General features: G+C 40.6%; 2 long non-coding RNA genes across 2 annotated transcripts in view; one reads left to right on the forward strand and one right to left on the reverse strand.

Annotated features, from left to right (window-relative positions):
* LOC129143705 (uncharacterized) overlaps window positions 1-7,848 on the forward strand; it is a 38,019-nt gene extending 30,171 nt beyond the window's left edge. Inside the window, exon 2 of the long non-coding RNA XR_008547465.2 lies at window positions 6,790-7,848. This is a non-coding gene — a long non-coding RNA (uncharacterized LOC129143705). The remainder of the gene's footprint in view (window positions 1-6,789) is intronic.
* Window positions 1-20,847, reverse strand: part of LOC104006007 (uncharacterized) — a 44,275-nt gene that overhangs the window by 1,020 nt on the left and 22,408 nt on the right. The window contains exons 2-4 of the long non-coding RNA XR_010156496.1: window positions 15,474-15,654; window positions 6,022-6,139; window positions 968-1,072 (exon numbers count right to left, since the gene is read on the reverse strand). This is a non-coding gene — a long non-coding RNA (uncharacterized LOC104006007). The remainder of the gene's footprint in view (window positions 1-967; window positions 1,073-6,021; window positions 6,140-15,473; window positions 15,655-20,847) is intronic.

Raw genomic sequence — 20,847 nt, forward strand, 5'->3', positions numbered from 1 at the left:
TTGCTGCATGTCACTGTTGATCTGTCAGGCTCCAAAGTCTACCTATTGAGGCCAATAATATCTACCTGACCCTCTCACATTGGCATCTTTTAAAAAATAGTTTTATTTCTACTGTTTATAAAATACATGCTCATTGCAAAATAGAAATAAAATGCTAGTGAATAATACAAAAGAAAAAAAGGATCGCCTCCAAAACACACCCAGTGATAGCCACTGTTACCATGCTGGATATATGTCCATCAGAATGTTTTCTCTATACAAACAACTTGTATGCTTTTAATATAAAAGATAGAAATCACAATATATACTCTTTTTCAGCTTTTAAAATTGCATATATTTCAGATGTACAATGTGATGTTTTGATACACATGTGAACATGGTCCAGCATATGAACATATCTATGCCCTAACGTAGTCAGCTTTCCTTTTCTACTTAACATCATGGACATCTTTCCTTTCAATAAATAGATACTTTAAGAACTATTAAAGGCCGGGCATGGTGGCTCACACCTGTAATCCCAGCACTTTGGAAGGCCAAGGCAAGAGAATCGTCTGAACCTGGGAGGCGGAGGTTGCAGTGAGCCAAGATCGCGCCACTGCACTCCAGCCTGGGCAACAAGAGCTAAACTGTCTCAAAACAAACAAACAACAACAACAACAAAAATCCCAAAATTTAGCCTGGCTACCCCACCTGACCCCAAGACTAGATTGTACTTAGATTCATTGGAACATGGTAGAAATTTCAGGACCAAAAGCAGCAAAGACCACTCAGCGCTAAGCAGAGTTCAAGCATTTGCCCCTACTGTTTGCAACCCTCTGCCTAAATGTAGGATACCAAATGTTGCTGAGCCTCAAGTTAGGGAAACTCTCTCAGTGATCTGGGAGTAGACAAGGGGCCTCTGGTATTCTGCAGGTCTGTTTCTGCAGGCCTGCGGAGATTGTCTTTCCAAGGTGGGAGCTGCCCTTACCTCTTTAATTTACTTTCCTCCAGGCTGAAATTGTGAACCTTGGCCACTCCCAGTTAAAATTCTCTTCTCTCATTTGGGACACTGAAGGGCATCTTTCACCCCCAACTGTCAAATAGAAACATAGAAAGCAACTCAACATAGCCTTCAACAACCAGGAACTGTAGAAAAGGAATTTGCAAACATTGCACATTCTCCTTTGTTGCTTCAAATATGTGGTATCTTCTAGGAACTGGGCCCAGAGGTGAGTGAATAAGAAAAGCAGATGTTTGTCCTAGTCTGTTCATTCCATCTCCAAACAAGATAAAAATTACAGGGTAAAAGGATCATCAGCCCAGTAACACAAAAGCCTCTTTTTTTTTTTTTTTTTGGAGACATAGTCTCACTCTGTTGCCCAGGCTGGAGTGCAGTAGCATGATCTTGGCTCACTCTAACCTCTGCCTCCCGGGTTCAAGTGATCCTCCTACCTCAGCCTCCTAAGTATCTGGGATTACAGGCACCAGTCACCATGCCCAGCTAATTTTTGTATTTTTAGTAGAGATGGGTTTTCACCATATTGGCCAGGCTGGTCTCGAACTCCTACCCTCCAGTGATCTGCCCATCTCAGCCTCCCGAAGTGCTGGGATTACAGGTATGAGCCACTGCTCCTGGCCTTATCTTCTTCTTCTTCTTCTTCTTTTTTTTTTTTTTTTTTTTTGAGACAGGGTCTCACTCTGTAACCCAGGTTGGAGTGCAGTGAAGTGATCTCAGCTCCTTGCAACCTCCACTTTCCAGGCTCAAGAGATCCTCCCACTTCAGCTTCCCAAGTAGCTGGGACCACAGGTGTGTGCCATCACGCCCGGCTCATTTTTTGTATTTTAGGTAGACACCGGGTTTTGCCATGTTGCTCAGGCTGGTCTCAAACTTCTGAGCTCAGGAGATTCACCTGCCTTGGCCTCCCAAAGTGCTGGTATTTCAGGCGTGAGCCACTACACCCAGCTATCAACAAAATCCTTTTAAATAAGTGCTAGGTATTCCACTGCCTAATAGAAACTGTGTCATAACTTATCTCTTATCGATAGATCTTTGAGGTTATTTCCAAATTTATTACACAATACGTCAATGAACATCTTATACATACATTTTGCATTCTTGTCTGAATATATTTTATTAGAGCTGTGTGCAGTGGTGCCTGCTTTTACTTCCAACTACTTGGGAGGATGAGGTGGGAGGATCACTTGAGCCCAGGAGTTTGAGAATAGCCTGGGAAAAAAAAAAGAAAATATATACTTCCTTAAAATATATTACCAGAGGTAGAATTTATGGGTCAAATAGGATTACATCCCAGAAATATTATACCAATTTATATCATTTCAATTGTCTTGGGTCTATATCTAGGAGTGAAATTGATGGGTCATTTGGTAAACCTATATTTAACTTTCAGAGTAACTGCCACACAGTTTTCCAGAGAGTTTTTATAGTAACTGTTGAACAGTTTTTCAGAGCAGCTGCACCATTTTATATCCTCTCAACAGTGTATAAGCGTTCTGGTTTTTTTAAATTATTCATTCTTTTTTTTAAATATAAAGATGGGAGTCTTACTATGTTGCCTAGGCTGGTCTCAAACTCCTGAGTTCAAGCAGTCCTCCTACCCCAGTCTCCCAAAGTGCAGGGATTATAGGTGTGAGCCATTGCACCAAGGGTTCTAATTTTTTCACATACTGATCAATACTTGTTATTATCTGGCTTTTTTTTTTTTTTTTTTGAGACAGAGTCTTACTCTGTCACCCAGGCTGTAGTGCAGTGGCATGATCTCAGCTCACTGCAACCTCTGCCTCCTGGGTTCAAGCGATTCTCTTGACTCAACCTCCCGAGTAGCTGGAATTACAGATGCCTGCCACCACGCCTGGCTAATTTTTGTATTTTAGTAGAGATGGGGTTTCACCATGTTAGTCAGGCTGGTCTCAAACTCCTGACCTCAAATGATCCGCCTGCCTCAGCCTCCCAAAGTGCTGGGATTACAGGTATGAGCCACAGCGCCCGGCCTATCTGGCTGGCTTTTTTATTATAACTATACTAGTAAGTATGATGTGGTATCTCACTGTGATTTTGGTTTGCATTTCTCTAATGGCTACTGAGGTTGAGTATCTTCATGTGCTTATTGGCCATTTGTAAATCTTCCTTTAAGAAATTTCTAAGGCCAGGCACAGTGACTCACACCTGTAATCCCAGCAATTTGGGAGGCTAAGGCAGGTGGATTGCTTGAGGCCAGGAGTTGAAGACCAGCCTGGGCAATACAGTGGGACCCCATCACTACAAAAAATTGAAAAATTAGCCTGGTGTGGTGGCAATGCACCTGTAGACTCAGCTACTCAAGGGGACTGAGATGGGAGGATCTCTTGATCCCAGATGGTTGAGGCTGCAGTGAGCTATGATTGTGCCACTGCACCCCAGCCTGGGTGACAGAGTGAGATACTGCCTTAAAAAGAAAGACTAAGTCTAACTTCAAATGGGATGGGGAGGTACATTCTTCCCACAGCTGATTATATATAGGTAATTAAAAATCCAGTCTATCACATAAGTATTTTATATATATTAATTTGTTTAATCCTCTCAACAATTCCCTGTTGCTATCTTCATTTTACGGGTAAAAAAAACAGAGACACAGAGAGGTTAAGCAATAGCTCAAAGTCACACAGCTCATAAGGGCAGAGCTGAAATGCCTGATTTTAAGACCAGGAGCTCTAGCTCTATTGTCCATGCTCTTTCAGACAACTAAAGGGGACAAGGGAATTTGTGGTGGAAAACTAGGACTGGTATAACCAGGCCCCACTTTCCAAAGGCACAATCACCACCACTATGACTATATCACCCTCATTTTACCCCAATTAGGATCCAGTCTCACCCACCCACTTACTGAGATTTTAGAAGGGCAAAAGAAAGAGGTAAGGGAAAAATGAAGATGAAGGTGAATGAAAGTTACCAAAAGCCCAAAAGGATAAGTCATTTGCCACTTCTTACTTCAAAATTGTTAACAAGAGATAAAGCATAAGCACTGCCCAATTTGATGCCAACTAGAAACTGCTGCTCTACCTGTACTGGTGCCCTCTGGCTCAGAATCAGCCCTGTCCTTAGCCTTGCCCTCCAGAGTAGATACCTTTTTGTGGAACTATTGGAGAAAGAAGGTATTTTTTTTTTCTGAGTTTGCCGAGAAGACAAACTACTGGCAGGTATTTTGTTACCTCTAGAGACTGGCTTGTCTGAGAATGAAGCCACTATAGAGGAAAGCAGGCAAGACAGGAAACAGGCAAACCAATTCTTTGACACTTTTGAGCTCCTGGATCTAGCCACGTCTGAAGTCAAATATGACCTAGATTTTCAGTTGTGTGAGCTAACCAATTCCTTTTTTTTTTTTTTTTTTTTTTTTTTTGAGATGGAGTCTTGCTCTGTCGCCCAGGCTGGAGTGCAGTGGTGCCATCTCGGCTCACTGCAAACTCCGCCTCCCAGGTTCAAGCAATTCTCTGCCTTAGCCTCTTGAGTAGCTGGGATTATAGGCACCTGCCACCATGCCCAGCTAATTTTTGTATTTTTAGTAGAGATGGGGTTTCACCATCTTGGCCAGGCTGGTCTTGAACTCCTGATCTCATGATCCACCCACCTCAGGCTCCCAAAGTGCTGGGATTACAGGCGTGAGCCACCATGCCTGGCCATCAATTCCCTTTTTATGGATAAGAAGTTAAGCTGAATTTCTAATATTAAAATAAAAGAATCTTATATATCCACAAAGTCTTCCTGTCTTTTTTATCTTTTTTTTTTTTTTTTTTTTTTTTACAGGGTATCACCCTGTCACCCAGGCTGAAGTGCAGTGGTACAATCATATCTTACTACGACTTCTAACTCCTGGGCTCAAGTGATCCTCCTGCCTTGGCCTCCCAAATCTTCCCGCTTTTAAAGTCAATTCCGAAGAAGCCATCATATAACCTACACAGGAAGAGGAAAAGGCTTGTATTTAAGAAATGAGAATTGGCCAGGTGCGGTGGCTCACACCTGTAACCCCTTTGGGAGGCTGAGGCAGGAGGATCTCTTGAGGCCAGGAGTTTGAGACTAGCATGAGCAACATAGCAAGACGCTGTCTCTACAAAAAAGAAATAAAATAGTCAGGTAACATGGCATAGGCCTGTAGTCCCAGCTACATAGGAGGCTGAAGCAGGAGGATCTCTTGAGCCCAAGAGGTCGAGGCTGAGTAAGCCACAATTGCACCACTGCACTCCAGCCTGGGTGACAAGAGACAGACTCTGTCTCAAAAAAAAAAAAAAAAAAAGAGAATCAACTTAAGAAAAGCAAATGAAGCTCATGAGGGATGATACGACTTTCCTAGGCACCAGCTCTTGAAATTATCACCCCTTCCACCCATCCTCACAGCCTCCAGTTTTTAGAAAAGCATGAATAAGAGCAGAGGAGGAACTGGCCACCAGGATGCATGGAGAGACACCAGCATGCTAAGTCTCTTAGGTCTCCACTAAAAAGATTAAGTGCTAGAAAGCTTCAGTGAAGTCTCCTATTCCTAAAATTCATTGCAGCCATAAAAGCACCGCCGTATTTTCATGAGCTATTAAAACAAACAGTTAAAAATAAAGTCCATTTGGTACCCAATATCCTTCACACGACTATATTTTTTCATGTATTTGTGAAGCAAAACAATTCATTTAACTGCAATACATCTCCCTGTAACTGATTCAGATTTCCACAGTGTATTTTGCATCCTAAAATAATAAACTGCAATTTCTCCAGCCATATAATTTATAAATTACATACACATATCACAACATTAAATACATTCTCTTAGTTTCTTCTCTTCAGTTTTCTCAGCTGGTGTTTTATTTGGACAATTGATGAAATCACAAATGTTGAGCACCAGAGGAGTAAGACTAGTATAAAGGGAGGGTATTAGTATTTATCTGATACCTATCACATCACATGTTTTTTTTTTTCACTTAATACTGATCCTAATCTTTAAAGCAATTGTTATTGTTCCCATTTTTCTGATGGAAAAGCCAGAAAGTGAGTAAGTTACTTACCCAAGTTTAAACAGCTATAAAATAGCTATGGCAGATACTGTTGGTTGCTTGTCTATGACCATTTTTCTTCTTCTTCTTTGCTGGCTGAACATGCTTCTCATTAAAGAAGTTGAAAATGCTGGAAACTCAAAAAGAAGGAAAATGCTGGAAACTTTTTTAAATTTTTGAAACAGGGTCTTGCTTCGTTGCCCCAGGCTGGAGTGCAGTGGCACTATCTCAGCTCACTGCAACCTCGACCTCCTAGGCTCAAGCAATCCTCCTCCCTCAGCCTCCCAAAGTGCTGCTATCACAGGCATGAGCCACCACACCCAGTCATTGGAAACTCTTCATCCAGACTTTGCTGCAATGGCATGAGCATATCACCTAACCTGGCCAATGGGGCCAGAGGGAAAGCTTGCTGGAGAGTTACGAGAAAGTTTTCTTTTTGATTAAAAAATAAAATAAAATGCACACACAAGGAGAACCGTTCCCCTTCTCCTCACCTGCTTTTTGTATGTGGATGAGATCTTGTAATGATATTAATATAATACGAGAAACTGCAGAGACCATCTTAAGACCATGAGGGTAGGAATGAGGAGATGAAGTTCAGTGCCCTATAACACTCTAAAGAGGGTAAAAAGAAAAAGTGGTCTAATGTCTTTGATTCTCTCAATTGACTAACCCTGGAACTTCTCCAACTCAGGACTTAGGACTGTACGTGATGCATAGTAGCATTTACCATTTATCGAATAAATAATTAAGTGACTTTTTTTTTTTTTTTTGAGACAGTCTCGCTGTGTCGCCCAGGCTGGAGTGCAAGTGGCGAGATCTCGGCTCACAACTGCAACCTCCATCTCCCGGGTTCAAACGATTCTCCTACCTCAGCCTTCCGAATATCTGGGATTACAGGTGCCCACCACCATGCCTGGATAATTTTTAAAAATATTTTTAGTAGAGACAGGGTTTCACCAACTAGGGCAGGCTGCTCTTGAACTCCTGACCTCAGGTAATCCACCCGCCTTGGCCTCCCAAAATGCTGGGATTACAGGCATGAGCCACCGTGCCTGACCAACTTTAGCTTTTCAAAATCTGTCTTCGTAGGCGATAATGGAAATATCTACCAAAGCTAAATATTCACCTATCCCATGACCCAGCAATTTTACTCCTAGGTATATATACCAAAAAAATGAGTGTTCTGTGTCCACTAGAGATATGTGCCAAAGTGTTCATAATAGATCCAAACTGGAAACAGCTCAAATGTCCATCAATAGCAGAAAGATAAACAAATGTTGGGATGTTCAGAGCTTGAAATATGACACAATATAAAAGGACAAACACTATTAAAACTCACAACAGCATGAATAAATCTTACAGACATAATTATTGAGCAAAAGATACCAGAAACACAAAAGTGTATACTGTTTGATTCCTTTAAATAAAGGTTAAGATAATTCTCCCTCCTGCAGCCTTGTGAAGAAGGTGCCTTTCTTCCCCTTCTCCTTCTGCCATGATTGTAAGTTTCCTGAGGCCTCCCCAGCCATGTTGAATTCTCATTGTCCCTGATAAAATAGCACCCTCTCTTCCTCTGCTCTTCCACCCTTTTCCTCTTCCGCTGTGCAACTGAAGACTGGGAAAGAATGACATGCAAAATAAGAGGTTTTGGATTCAGCGTAGGACTAACTACTGGATGCTACTTACAGAAAACTTTATATTTGTGCTGAAAAATCTTGTTATCTAGGTGAAAGCCAATGCTATCCTAATGACAAAATTGTTGGGGAAATAAATTTATAAGAGACTTTATTTAAAGAAATAAAAGAAAAAATAATAAAGCTTAAGACAAAAAACTAATCCATTTTGGTAGACATCAGCACTTACCTCTGAGAAGGAAAATGGTTACTGATGGGGAAGTGGGAGGCATAAGGGAATCTTCTGGGTGATGAAAATGTTCTGTTTCTTGATCTGAATTGTAGTTACTTGGGTTTAGACATATGCTTAAAAATCGTCAAGTTATGTGTTTAAAACATGTGCACCTTACAGTATATAAGCCACACTTCAATTTTTTTAAAGGTCCCCACAACATTGTTGTTTTCAAGGAAGTACAGGAAATATCTTTTACTCTGTGTTAATTCAGGGTAGTTATCTCCATAAGTGCTTTACAAAATAATCTTCATAATATAGTAGCACCATTAAGTAGGCATTATTATCTCTGTATCACAAATGCACAATATGAGAGTCAGAGAGGTTAAGTTATTTTCCAAAGTCACACAGCTAATCAATGGCAAAGCTAGGATTTTTTTTTTCTTTTTTGAGACAGAGTCTTGCTCTGTCACCCAGGCTGGAGTGCAGTGGTGTGATTTCAGCTCACTGCAACCTTCGCCTCCCAGGTTCAAGCGATTCTCATGCCTCAGCCTCCCAGGTAGCTGGGATTTCAGGTGTGCAACCACCACACCCAGATAATTTTTGTATTTTTGGTAGAGATAGGGTTTCACATGTTGGCCAAGCTGGTCTTGAACTCTTGACCTCAAGTGATCCACCTGTCTCAGCCTTCCCAAGTGCTGGGATTACAGGTGTGAGCCATCACACTCGGCCAAAGCTAGGATTTGAATATAAGTTTGTCTGACCCTCAAAACCCATGCTCCTTCCTCTGTGTTAGCCAACTTCCTGCATAGCCAACTTCCCAGGGTCATGGAAAGAATCATTAACGCAACCCAGGAATGCTCTCCCGGAGTGTGGCTATATCTAGAGAAATTGTGGAAAGAGGCCAGGCACGGTGGCTCACTCCTGTAATTCCAGCACTTTGGGAGGCCAAGGTGGGAGAATCATCTGAGGCCAAGAGTTCAAGACCAACTTGGACAACATAGTGAGAACCCTTTCTCTATTCAAAAAAAAAAAAAGAAAGAAAGAATTTGCCTAAATAGAACAGAAAAGGCTGTATGTGCGAGACAGTTACTGCAGGTTTTATAATAGTAAAAAGCTAGAAAAAAACTAATTATTCAACAGTACATAATTAAGCAAATTATAATACATATATTCAATAGGATATTAAGCAGCCATTAAAAGTCATACTTAAGAGAGCTTATGATATAATTTGCACTGAGGTAAAACTGAATAAAAGTTGCATGTACTTTAAGAATACAACCACGAAAAACAAAGCTTTTTAAACTTATGCACAGAGAAAGGAAAGGCCAGAAAGTGTTTGTATGTAAAGACCATTAGTATGTGTTGTGTGTGATTTTTTTCAGCTGTGTTTTGTAGCTTTTCCTTGTAAAGGTCTTTCACCTCCTTGGTTAGGTATATTCCTAAGTATCTTTTTTTTTGCAGCTATCGTAAAAGGGGTTGCATTATTGATTTGATTCTCAGTTTGGTCGCTGTTGGTGTATAGAAGAGCTACTGATTTGTGTATATTAATTTTGTATCCAGAAAACTTTCCCGAATTCTTTTATCAGTTATAGGAGCTTTCTGGAGAAGTCTTTAGGGTTTTCTAGGTAAACAATCATATCATCAGCAAACAGCGACAGTTTGACTTCTTCTTTACCAATTTGGATGCCCTTTATTTCATTCTCTTGTCTGATTGCTCAGGCTAGGACTTCCAGTACTATGTTGAGGAGGAGCTCATGGATAGGTAGAATCAATATTGTGAAAATGACCATACTGCTAAAAGCAATCTACAAATTCAACACAATTCCCATCAAAATACCACCATCATTCTTTACAGAATTAGAGAAAACAATTCTAAAATTCATATGGAACCAAAAAAGAGCCCACATATCCAAAGCAATACTAAGCAAAAAGAACAAATCTGGAGGCATCACATTACCTGATTTCAAACTATACTATAAGGCCATAGTCACCAAAACAGCAAGGTACTGGTATAAAAACAGGCACATAGACCAATGGAACAGAAAAGATAACTCAGAAATAAACCCAAATACTTACAGCCAATTGATCTTTGACAAAGCAAACAAAAACATAAAGTGGGGAAAGGACATCCTTTTCAACAAATGGTGCTGGGATAATTGGCTAGCCACATACAGGAGAATGAAACTGGATCCTCATCTCTCACCTTATACAAAAATCAACTCAAGATGGATTAAGGACTTAATCTAAGACCTGAAACTACAAAAATTCTAGAAGATATCATTGGCAAAACCCTTCTAGACATTGGCTTAGGCAAGGATTTCATAACCAAGAACCTAAAAGCAAATGCAATAAAACCAAAGATAAATTGCTGGGACTTAATTAAACTAAGGAGCTTTCTCATGGCAAAAAGAACAGTCAGCAAAGAGACAACCCACAGAGTGGGAAAAAACCTTCACAATCTATATGTCTGACAAAGGACTAATATCCAGAATCTACAAGGAGCTCAAACAAATTAGCAAGAAAAAAAAAATGATCCCATCAAAAAGTGGGCTAAGGACATGAATAGACAATTCCCAAAAGAAGATATACAAATGGCCAACAAACATATAAAAAAATGCCCAACATCACTAATGATCAGGGAAATGCAAATCAAAACCACAATGTGATACCACTTTACTCCTGCAAGAATGGCCATAATCTAAAAATCAAAAAATAGTAGATGTTGGCATGGATGTGGTGGTCAGGGAACACTTCTACATGGCTGGTGGGAATGTAAACTAGTATAGCCACTATGGAAAACACTGTGGAGATTCCTTAAAGAACTAAAAGTAGAACTACCATTTGATCCAGCAGTCCCACGACTGGGTATCTATCAGAGGAAAAGAAGTCATTATACGAAAAAGATATTTGCACACGCATGTTTATAGCAGCACAATTCGCAATTGCAAAACCATAGCACCAACCCAAATGCCCATCAATCAATGAGCAGATAAAGAAACTGTGGTATGTATATATGATGGACTACTACTTAGCCACAAAAAGGAATGAATTAACGGCATTCACGGTGACCTGGATGAGACTGGAGACTATTATTCTAAGTCAAGTAACTCGGGGATAGAAAACCAACATTGTATGTTCTCACTCATAAGTGGGAGCTAAGCTATGAGGATGCAAAGGCATAAGAAAGACACAATGGACTTTGAAGACTCAGGGGGAAAGGGTAGAAAGGGGGTGAGGGATAAAAGACTACAAATAGGGTGCAGCATATACTGCTCGGGTGATGGGTGCACCAAAATCTCACAAATCACCACTAAAGAACTTACTCACATAGCCAAACACCATCTGTTCCTCAATAACCTATGGAAACTTTTAAAAAAATGAAAAATAAAAAATAAAAAATCATCTAAATTGGAAAAACAAAGACCATTAACAACGTCTGACTCTGAAGAGTGTACTTTAATAAGGTGGGGGTAGGAGTTAGGATAGGTGAGGGGTTGGAGGGAGGATAGGGACTTTCATTTTTTGCTTTACAAATTCGGTATTTAACTTTTTTTACAATAAACATGCATAATTTTATGACAAAAATTTTAACTAATTTGTTTAAAAAACTAGAAGAAAATTTACAAAATATGATTGTCTTTAAGTAATGGGATTTGGAAGATTTTTTGATGTCTTCTTTCAGCTTTTCTATACTTTCTAAAATTCCTATAAAAAAGCACTTGTTTCTTTTTATTGGTGGGGGCAAAGTAAATTTATTTCAATGAGTTGATGCATTTGAAAGCACTCTGGAATCTGTGAAGCACTTCAATTATAAAAAGTGATTTTATTACTATTATTGAAAATATTAAATGCTGGCAATGGCATTTTGTAATGGCAGAGGCAGATCCTCTATCCACCTGTCCAAGCACCCAGAATGGCTGCAGCCTCCACCTTCCTGAAAGTGAGAGGGAGTTTGGATAAACCACTACCTGCCCACCTGGAACAGTTGTAATGCTTAGGAGTTTTTCTGGCTGAACTTCAGGTGTTAAACTGGAAAATCATTTCTTGAGGCTGTGTTTCTCTGCCCTGGCCGCAGATTCGGATCACCTGGGGAGTTTTTTAAACAGCTGCACCCCCAGAGATTACGTACAATTCAATTGCTTTGGGCAAGACACCTTGGGATTTTTGAAATTCTTCCTAGTTGATGTCAATAAACATGCGATGCTGTGGATAAACTCTAGGGTAGGTGCAGGGAAGAGTTTCAAACTCCTCTGGGAAAGTTTAACCAAAAAACTGAAAAACATTGCTTTCCTCAAACCAACCTGAGTTAAAAAATAAAGAAGGAAGAATTTTAATCACCAATTATATATTTACAGTTTACAAAGGTCATGGGCAGAGATAATGCCTTTTGATGATCTCATTTGATTATGGTAACGAATGTAAACTGCTAACAGATATAACCGCCTAGAGAATTCTGGACAGTAAGTGAAGCAGAAACCATTATTTACATTTTGCCCAGGAGAGAATTGAAAGGGAACAGTTCAGAGTTTCCCAAAATCAAATTACCAAAGATTTGAGCCCCAATACTCATACCTGCAACTACAGCATGTTGTTACCAGGAACTGGCTTATATCTTGAAGTTGCCAATTTCACTACAACAGAAGATTTGAAGAAGCCCCTTGCCTGCCTCCATCCTACTCATCCCCAGAGCATAAAAAACAATAGAAACATATTGTGCATGGAGTTGTGCTATCACCCAATAGCTCTGCCTACCACAGGGCTTGGACACATAAGTAAGTGTACATTGAATGAAACAATGAATGACTATCTTCTACAAGATAACATTTGATCCCCATTTTACAGAACAGGTAAGTAAGACTCCAGCAGAGAAGATAACATATCCGAGATCACAGAACCTGTAAGAGACAGAGCTAGAATGAGGGGGAGCTCAGGACGGCTGACTTTGTACTCTTCTCCTCTATGCTACTACCAACTGTAGTTTTTTAAAGACTAAGCCCCAAGGACAATGGCCGTAGAAACAATTTATGTAGAAACTCCTCTCTAGATATGATACACAGATACTATAATAGGAGGAATATTGAATAGGAGTTGGCAACAGTGATTTTCTATTATAATGTTTTATTGAAAACAATTTATTTTACATAAGATTTACTTCCAATATCCTTAGTCTGACTAATGACAATCTTCTGAAATGATTTTTTTAGAATTATTTTGCTTCCTGAAAAATTCACATAATATAGTATGTGACAGATCACCATAGTCATATATTTAGATTCACAATTACTAGATACAAATAAAAGATAGCTAGAGAGAGGACATCATACATGCTTTTAATCAGGAAAGAAAAGGACCTCTCCAATCAATGTCTTGCAAAACCATTAACCAAAGTCCTAAACTGAAGCTCAAATAATTGAAAAATGAAAATGATCTATCTACTCGTGACAGGGAGATTGCAGTTTTATAAAAATGTTGAATGCACGTATGGATGAAAGGGATTGACACTGTCATTTACTAATTGGCTAACTATCAGTCATAGACAAATGTGAGAAATAACTAAGCTAAGAGCAGAAGTCAGAATTTTCTCCATTGCTGTCAAGAGGCCACAACATGTTCATTCAAAACTTTGATGTTTAAATCATTAGTTACATGGAATAGAATTGACAATGGTTAAAGGTATTGCAATTTATCCATCCATCCATTCATCCATTTATCCATCCATCCACTGGGTTTAACCACATGAAATTTCCCTATTTCCCAATTGTACTTAATGCTTATTAAACATGCTACCAGGTTTAACACACCATGTAAGGTTTGGAGAGTAAGGGTTAAATGAAAAACACTCTCTATCTCTGCAAATCTCCAATTGGGGGAGGGGAGGAAGCACACACCGACAACTATTTATAAAAGAGTTACGAATGTACAAAGTGCTATGGGATTATACTGACATATATGCATAGAAAGAACATAGAGCAAATTGTCAGCAGAAATGTGGTTGGTGGGAGTTTATGAAATTATTTTTCCTTTTGTTTAGCTCTATCTTTAAAACTTAATTTGATGAACATGTATTCTTTTTATGTTAAAAATTTTTAGAAAATGTACTATGGAGGTTGCAGAATTGATGGCTGTGAATAGATATGTATAAGATAAAGGATTTGAAAGTTAAAATACATGAAGCAATCTAGGTAAAATGATAAGTGAGATGCCAGACCATCTACCAAAGTAGAACTCTGAGGCCAGACACAGTGGCTCATGCCCGTAATCACAGCACTATGGGAGCCTGAGGTGGGCAAATCGCTTGAGCCAAGAGTTTGAGACCAGCCTGGACAACATAGTGAGACACCGTCTCTATAAGAAATACAAAAAAATTGGCTGTGCATGGTGGTGCATGCCTATAGTTCCAGCTACTCGGGATGCTGAGGTGGGAGGACCACTTGAGCCCAGGAAGTCTAGGCTGCAGTGAGCTGTGATTGAGCTACTGCATTCCAGCCTGGGTGACAGAGTGAGACCCTCTCTGTCTTTCTCTTTATATATATACATGTACACACACACACATATATATATACACACACACATACACACACACACACACACACACACATATATGTATATATTTTTTAAGTAGAACTTCCTGACCCACAATCTGTAGTAACCAACCCATTATCTCTAGCCAACAGCCCAGGAAGCTAAACAATAACTCCTCTAGCCGTTGGCCCAAAATGGCCAAGACTTGATTAATAACTGCCAGCTTCCCTAATTTTAATCCCTGCTTCCAACTCAAGGCCAACTAGAGAAAGCCAAGTATTATACCCGAATCAATCACATAGGATGCCCTCTTTCTGGTTAGCTGCCTCCAACTTCTCCATGCCAACAGCCTCCCATTAGGGTGTACCTGAAGCCTTCCCTTTTTGTTACTATGAAACTTTCCCACCCCTCTACCTGCCTTTGAGTCTCTGCCAAACACAAGTGATGGTGGCTGACTCCCTTGCTATAACAAGCTGTAAATAAGGAGCTTTTGCCTGCTCTCGTTTGAGTAGGTCTTTGTTTATTTCCATGGAAGAGAAGATAAATAGAATCAGGAATGAGCTTAGCACATAGAATGCAAATGGCAAAGTCTTATACATTTACGAGAAATGTGAATTATAGCAGCTCTCCATACCCCACTGTCTGCAGGAACTTGCTGGGTTCTGACTGAGCCCCAGGAAGATGAAGTTATTTTGCTTCCTTTTTTTCTTTTTGAGACAGAGTCTCACTCTGTCCCCAGGCTGCAATGCAGTGGCGTGATCTTGGCTCACAGCAACCTCCGCCTACAGGGTTCAAGTGATTCTCCTGCCTCAGCCTCCCGAGTAGCTGGGACCACAGGTGTGTGCCACTACATCCGGCTAATATTTTTATTTTTAGTAGAGATGGGGTTTCACCATGTTGACCAGGTTGGTCTTGAACTCCTGACCTTAAGTGATCTCCCAACTCAGCCTCCCGAAGTGCTGGGATTACAAGCATGAGCCCCTGTGCCTGGCCTATTTTGCTTCTTTTAATTTCCTTCTTCATACATTATTTCAGCATGCTTTACTCCCAACCCCTTAACCTGAGAAGGAAAATTAAGAGCCATTGAATACCTCTGCTTTGGCTTGAACTTAGAAGGCTGAATCAGAATCAGAAGGTCTCGGAACCAGATTCAATTGCAATATAAACTCCATGAGGGAAGGAAGCATGTCTGTTCAGCCTCTCACCATGTGTCCAGTTGAATGATTGAAATCAATACATGGAGGCATCCAACACATCAGCACCATATGGTACCTGCAACAAGACAACCCAAATGACTAGATCATATTAAAAACCTATCTTGCTTCCCTGAAATTACTGAACCAAGACACAGTCAGAGAAAATCTGTGGTCCAGCATACCAAATATGGCCCAAGTAGACTAGCCACACAGAAGACAAAGATCAGCTCATCATTCCCTAGTAATTTGTCCTATGGTGCTCAGTGCTTAGTCAGATACAGCTGTGTTTCTAAACTCCATCTTTCTCTTGTGCTCACTGGATAGTAAACATGAATTGCTGTTAATAATAATTTTCCACTGCACGTCCAGAACAATCCATCCAGAGAAAATTGGAACTTCTTCTTTACTGAGGTCCAGTCCCATCAATTTGATGCTCATTTTATAGAAAGGCCATTGAGCAAAATTAACGTACCCAAACAAATAGAGTTTGTCCTTGTAGCTGATTCAGAGTATGACAGGAAACAAAAGGGCTGCCTTAATGGCCTCCTCTGGGAAATTTATTTTCAGAACATTGAGTTATCTTCTCCTACTCTATCAGATTAGATTAAAATCTTTTTTAAAAAAGAAAGAAAAATAAAACTTAGTTGTCTGTTTTCATAGAAATCACTTTGAGATCTAGCTCCATTTAAATTCTTGTTATTGCCTAAGTCAAATAATGTTACAATCTGAGTTATTTTACTTTCCATTTTCTTTACACCACCCCTAGCATGGTTTTTCCCCAGCCCCTTAACCTGAAAAAGAAAATTGGGACCCACACATGCTCGGAATGAAAGCATTTGAGCCTTTTAAAGATACTACTATACCTTGCCATGAGAGAGTGCGTTGGACTGTTATCCAAAAACTGTGGTTTGAGGTGTTTTTTTGTTTTTTGTTTTTTGCTGTACTGGACAGGTCAATGATGTTATCTGCCTCACTCTCAATCACAAGGAAAGAAAAAAATGCCTCCCCTACAATCTCCATGGAAAAAACATGTTATATTCCACATGACCTGCCTTTGTCCTCCCACATCATAGCTAATTGTCTGCAAAAGCAGCCAGCCCTTGGGCTAACCTATGGAGTGGCCAGACATAAAAAAAAAAAAAAAAAAAAAAACATACCCAAACAGAAAAGAATGTAGCCAAAGCAGCCAACCAGAGTAGCGTGGTCAGAAATTAGGATTAGAAAATATAGAAGAGAAAATCAGTTGGGTAGCAATAAGAGATGATAAAAATTTGCAAAGAGAAGGCATGTGCAAGCTCATCTTCCTGTTAAGCAGCAGCCATCAGGAAGGCATGCACAGAAGGCGGGTCACTGGTAGATAGCAGCAACAAGAACAGAAGCAATAGGGCAGAGCTGAGTCCTCAGGATGGCAGGGAACTGGTGACATTTTGCTGCTCAGGAACAAGGAGAAAACCTAGTTCCTGGTCAGGTTTCCTTCGGGCCTGGCTAGATGGCAATTCTTGTCACATGAGCTTTCTATCATCCTTAACGTGTGTGTCTAAAAAGAAAACAAGGAAACTCCCCCCAAAAATCCTATTACTTGCAGGAACCTGAGTGTGCCTCTCTTTTTTAATACAAAAGGGCTGCGCATAAATACACACACACACACACACACACACACACACACACACACACACCTACCTACCTCTAAAAAATAAACCTCACCACATCTGGATATTCTTAACCTTCCAGCACAAAGAGGAGTAGCAAAGTCGAGAAGAGCCCACATTTACAGGCAGGAGTTGCGAGTTCTAACCCAGCTTAACTACTATTTTTGATGTAGTCATGGATAAGGGGCTTATCATCTCTAAACCATTACTTCAACTAGAAAATGGAGTTGGATGAGATACATTCATTTGGTAAATATTTACTGAGTGTCTACTATGTGACTAGTTCTGTGCTGGCTAATGGGAGCATAACAGTGCACTAAGCATGGTTTTTTGGTTCTTCTGGCTTATGTTGTAGTTGGCAGTACAGATAGGTAAACAGGTTATTACAAAATTGTGTAATGTTAGCATATGTTGGAGGTAGAGAGTTTTCTTTGGAGCCAAAAGAGGGTACCTAATCTGGATGGGGCAGGAGACCCTCCCAGAGGTCTTCCTAGGGGACATTAAGACCTGGATGAGGAAATGTTGGTCTACCACATTGAGTGGCTGGGTATCTTCTGGCTGGACAGAAGAAAAGAAGAAGAATCCATGTGATAGTGTGGGGCTGTTGATGAAAAAGCCAAACTCTATAAAATATTTGAAGAGATTTGTTCTGAGCCAGATGTGGAGACCATGACCGATGACACAGCCTCAGGAGGTCCTGAGAACCTGTGCCCGGGGTGGTTGTGGTACAGCTTGGTTTTATATGTTTCAAGGAGACATAAGACCTCAATCACTACATGTAAGGTATATACTGGTTCAGTTCAGAAAGGTGGGTCAACTCCAGTGGGGGCTTACAGGTCACATGTGGATTCAAAAGTTTTCTGACTGCCAATTAGTTGAAAGAGTTAAGTTATTATCTAAAGACATGTAATAAACAGAAATGAGTGTCTGGGTTAAGACAAGGGGTTGTGGAGACCAAGATTATTATGTAGATGAAGTCTCATAAGTGGCTGCCCTTAGAGGCAATAGATGGCAAATGTTTCCTACTTAGATGTTTGAAAGGTGCTAGACTCCCAGCTAATCTCTTCAGGATCAGAAGAAGACCTGGAAAAGGAAGAGGAGTCTCTACAGGATGTAAATTTCCCCCACAAGAGACAGCTTTGCAGGGCCGTTTCAAAATATGTCAGAGAAATATATTTGGGAACTTGTTGCAGTGACTCACACCTGTAATCCCAGCACTTTGGGAGGCTGAGTTGGGCAGATTGCTTGAGCCCAGGAGTTGGAGACGAGCCTGGGCAACATGGTGAGACCCTGTCTCTACAAAAAAATACACAAAAATTAACCAGGCATGGTAGTGCGTACACCTATAGTCCCAGCTACTTGGGAAGCTGAGGTGGGAGGATCATATGAGCCCAGAGGTTGAGGCTTCTGTGAGCCATGGTCTATGCCACTGCACTCCAGCCTGAGTGACAGAGTGAGACCTTTCCTCAAAAAAAGAAAAGAAAAAGAGGCCAGGCACGGTTGCTCATACCTATAATCCCAGCACGTTGGGAGGCCGAGGCAGGCAGATTGCCTGAGGTCAGGAGTTCAAGACCAGCCTGGGCAACATGGTGAAACCCTGTCTCTACTAAAAATACAAAAATTAGCCAGGCATGGTGGCAGGCGCCTGTAATCCCAGCTACTTGGGAGGCTGAGGCAGGACAATCGCTTGAGCCTGGGAGGTGGGGGTTGCAGTGAGCCAAGATCACGCCATTGCACTCCAGCCTGGGTGACAAGAGCAAAAAAAAAAAAAGAAAGGAAAAGAAAAAAATATATATTTTGAGGTAAAATACTTTAATTTCTTTCAAGACCTGCCATCAGTGATGTGATGCTATACTAGAGTCAGGTTGGAATTTGGTGTCTTATTGCTAAAAAGAGTCTGTTTTTTCAGTCTTAAGATCTCTGTTTTAATATTAATGCTGGTCAGATGAGCCTGAATTCCAAAGGGAGGACAGTATAATGAGGCATATTCAACCCCTCTTCCCATCATGGGCTGAACTAGTTTTTCAGGTTTCTTTGGAATTCCCTTGACTAGGAGGAGGGGTCCATTCAGCCTGTTGGGGGTACTTAGAATTTTATTTTTGGTTTGCAGGACCAAAGCCCTTGGCTGCCTAAAGGTTAGCTGAAAAATCAACTGACATGAGGCAGATTGATTAATAGGAGAAAAGGCATACAAATTTATTTAACACAGGAGACTTCAGAATGAAGACTCAACCTCCCAGTGAGGTACAGAAGCTTATGTACCATCTTGAGTTTACAGAAAGAATAGGGGCCTGGATCCTGGTGAAATGGATTATGGGATGGGGAGAAGTGGAATTTCACTGAGGGGTAATAAATGGTTAGTAGGGAGAATGACTGGATAGGAGAACAGAAATTAACTTGTAAATAGTTCTCTCTGGAATGTATATGATACTTTGAGACAGTCAATACCTTGAATAAGGTCTGTTCAGGTGTGGTTACATTCTTGATCTTCTTTCCTGTAATGGATCTTAAGATAACAAGGAAGGGAACAGGAGCAATTGTTCTCCTTGGTGGGTCAGTCCTATCTTTACGTAGATAGGGGAAAGTTTCTTCCAGAGCTTGTTGATCTTTAAGGGTTTTTACTTTAAAATACTCATTATACCAGGGAGCCATATTTTCTGGTGAACTATTTTTATTTCCTTCATTAGCTTTATGTGTCAATTTGTGTTTACAATTGGACAAGCTTGCTCTACAGAAAACAAATTTGTGGCAAAGAATTAGTGACACCTTTAGTTGCTCGTCCAATATCTTTTCCTCCCTTAGCTCTTACAGGCAAAATTATAGTTTTAAGGTGTCCATGTCTCCTCCAGGTAACTCAGAGAAATGGGATCATATTCCCAACTCTGGAGATAAATCCTGATTGGTCCAAATCAATACAGATGGTCTCATTCTCTTTATTAGTAATTGAGGGTTTAGTGGTGGGCATGTGAACCTGTTTTGGCCAGTGAGCTTTGAGGGGGATATTTTTTGAGGGGGATATCTTGCAAACCATGCTCATCCTCTACTCTCACACCAACACAACAACAATCAACACAGAAGATTTCTGTGACCAAATATGGGGAGTTTTACCCACACACCAAGCAGCAGACAGCAGCTGGGGGTCCTCTAATTCAATTCCAGCACTATCTACCAAGAGATAGCATCAGATCCCAAGGTTGAGGGCTCAGTCCCCAAAACTGCCCCTCCCCCACCAGTAACAAGTCTGGGCCTGTGGAATGTCTGATGACTGGCTTCAATTTGGGATTACCACAACCCTCCTTTTGGGTTCAATTAGTTTGCTGGAAAAGCTCACAGAATTCAGGGAAACACATTTATCAGCTTATCATAAAGGATTTTTCAAAGGATACAGATGAAGAGACAGATAGGGTGAGGTATGGTCAAGGTGCATGGAGCTTCCATGCCTTGCAACCCCCACCCCCTAGGAACCCTCATGTGTTTAGCTATCTAGAAGCTCTCGAAAACCAGTCCTCTTGGGTCATTATGGAAGCTACATGATGGCAGGATTCCTTCCTCCAGGTTATAGGGCTGGATGAAGTTGGGAGTATAGGACAGGGGAAGGAGGGGAATGATTAGAATCCTGC

Source organism: Pan troglodytes, chromosome 3, assembly GCF_028858775.2.
Source record: "Pan troglodytes isolate AG18354 chromosome 3, NHGRI_mPanTro3-v2.0_pri, whole genome shotgun sequence".
NCBI classification, from domain to species: domain Eukaryota; kingdom Metazoa; phylum Chordata; class Mammalia; order Primates; family Hominidae; genus Pan; species Pan troglodytes.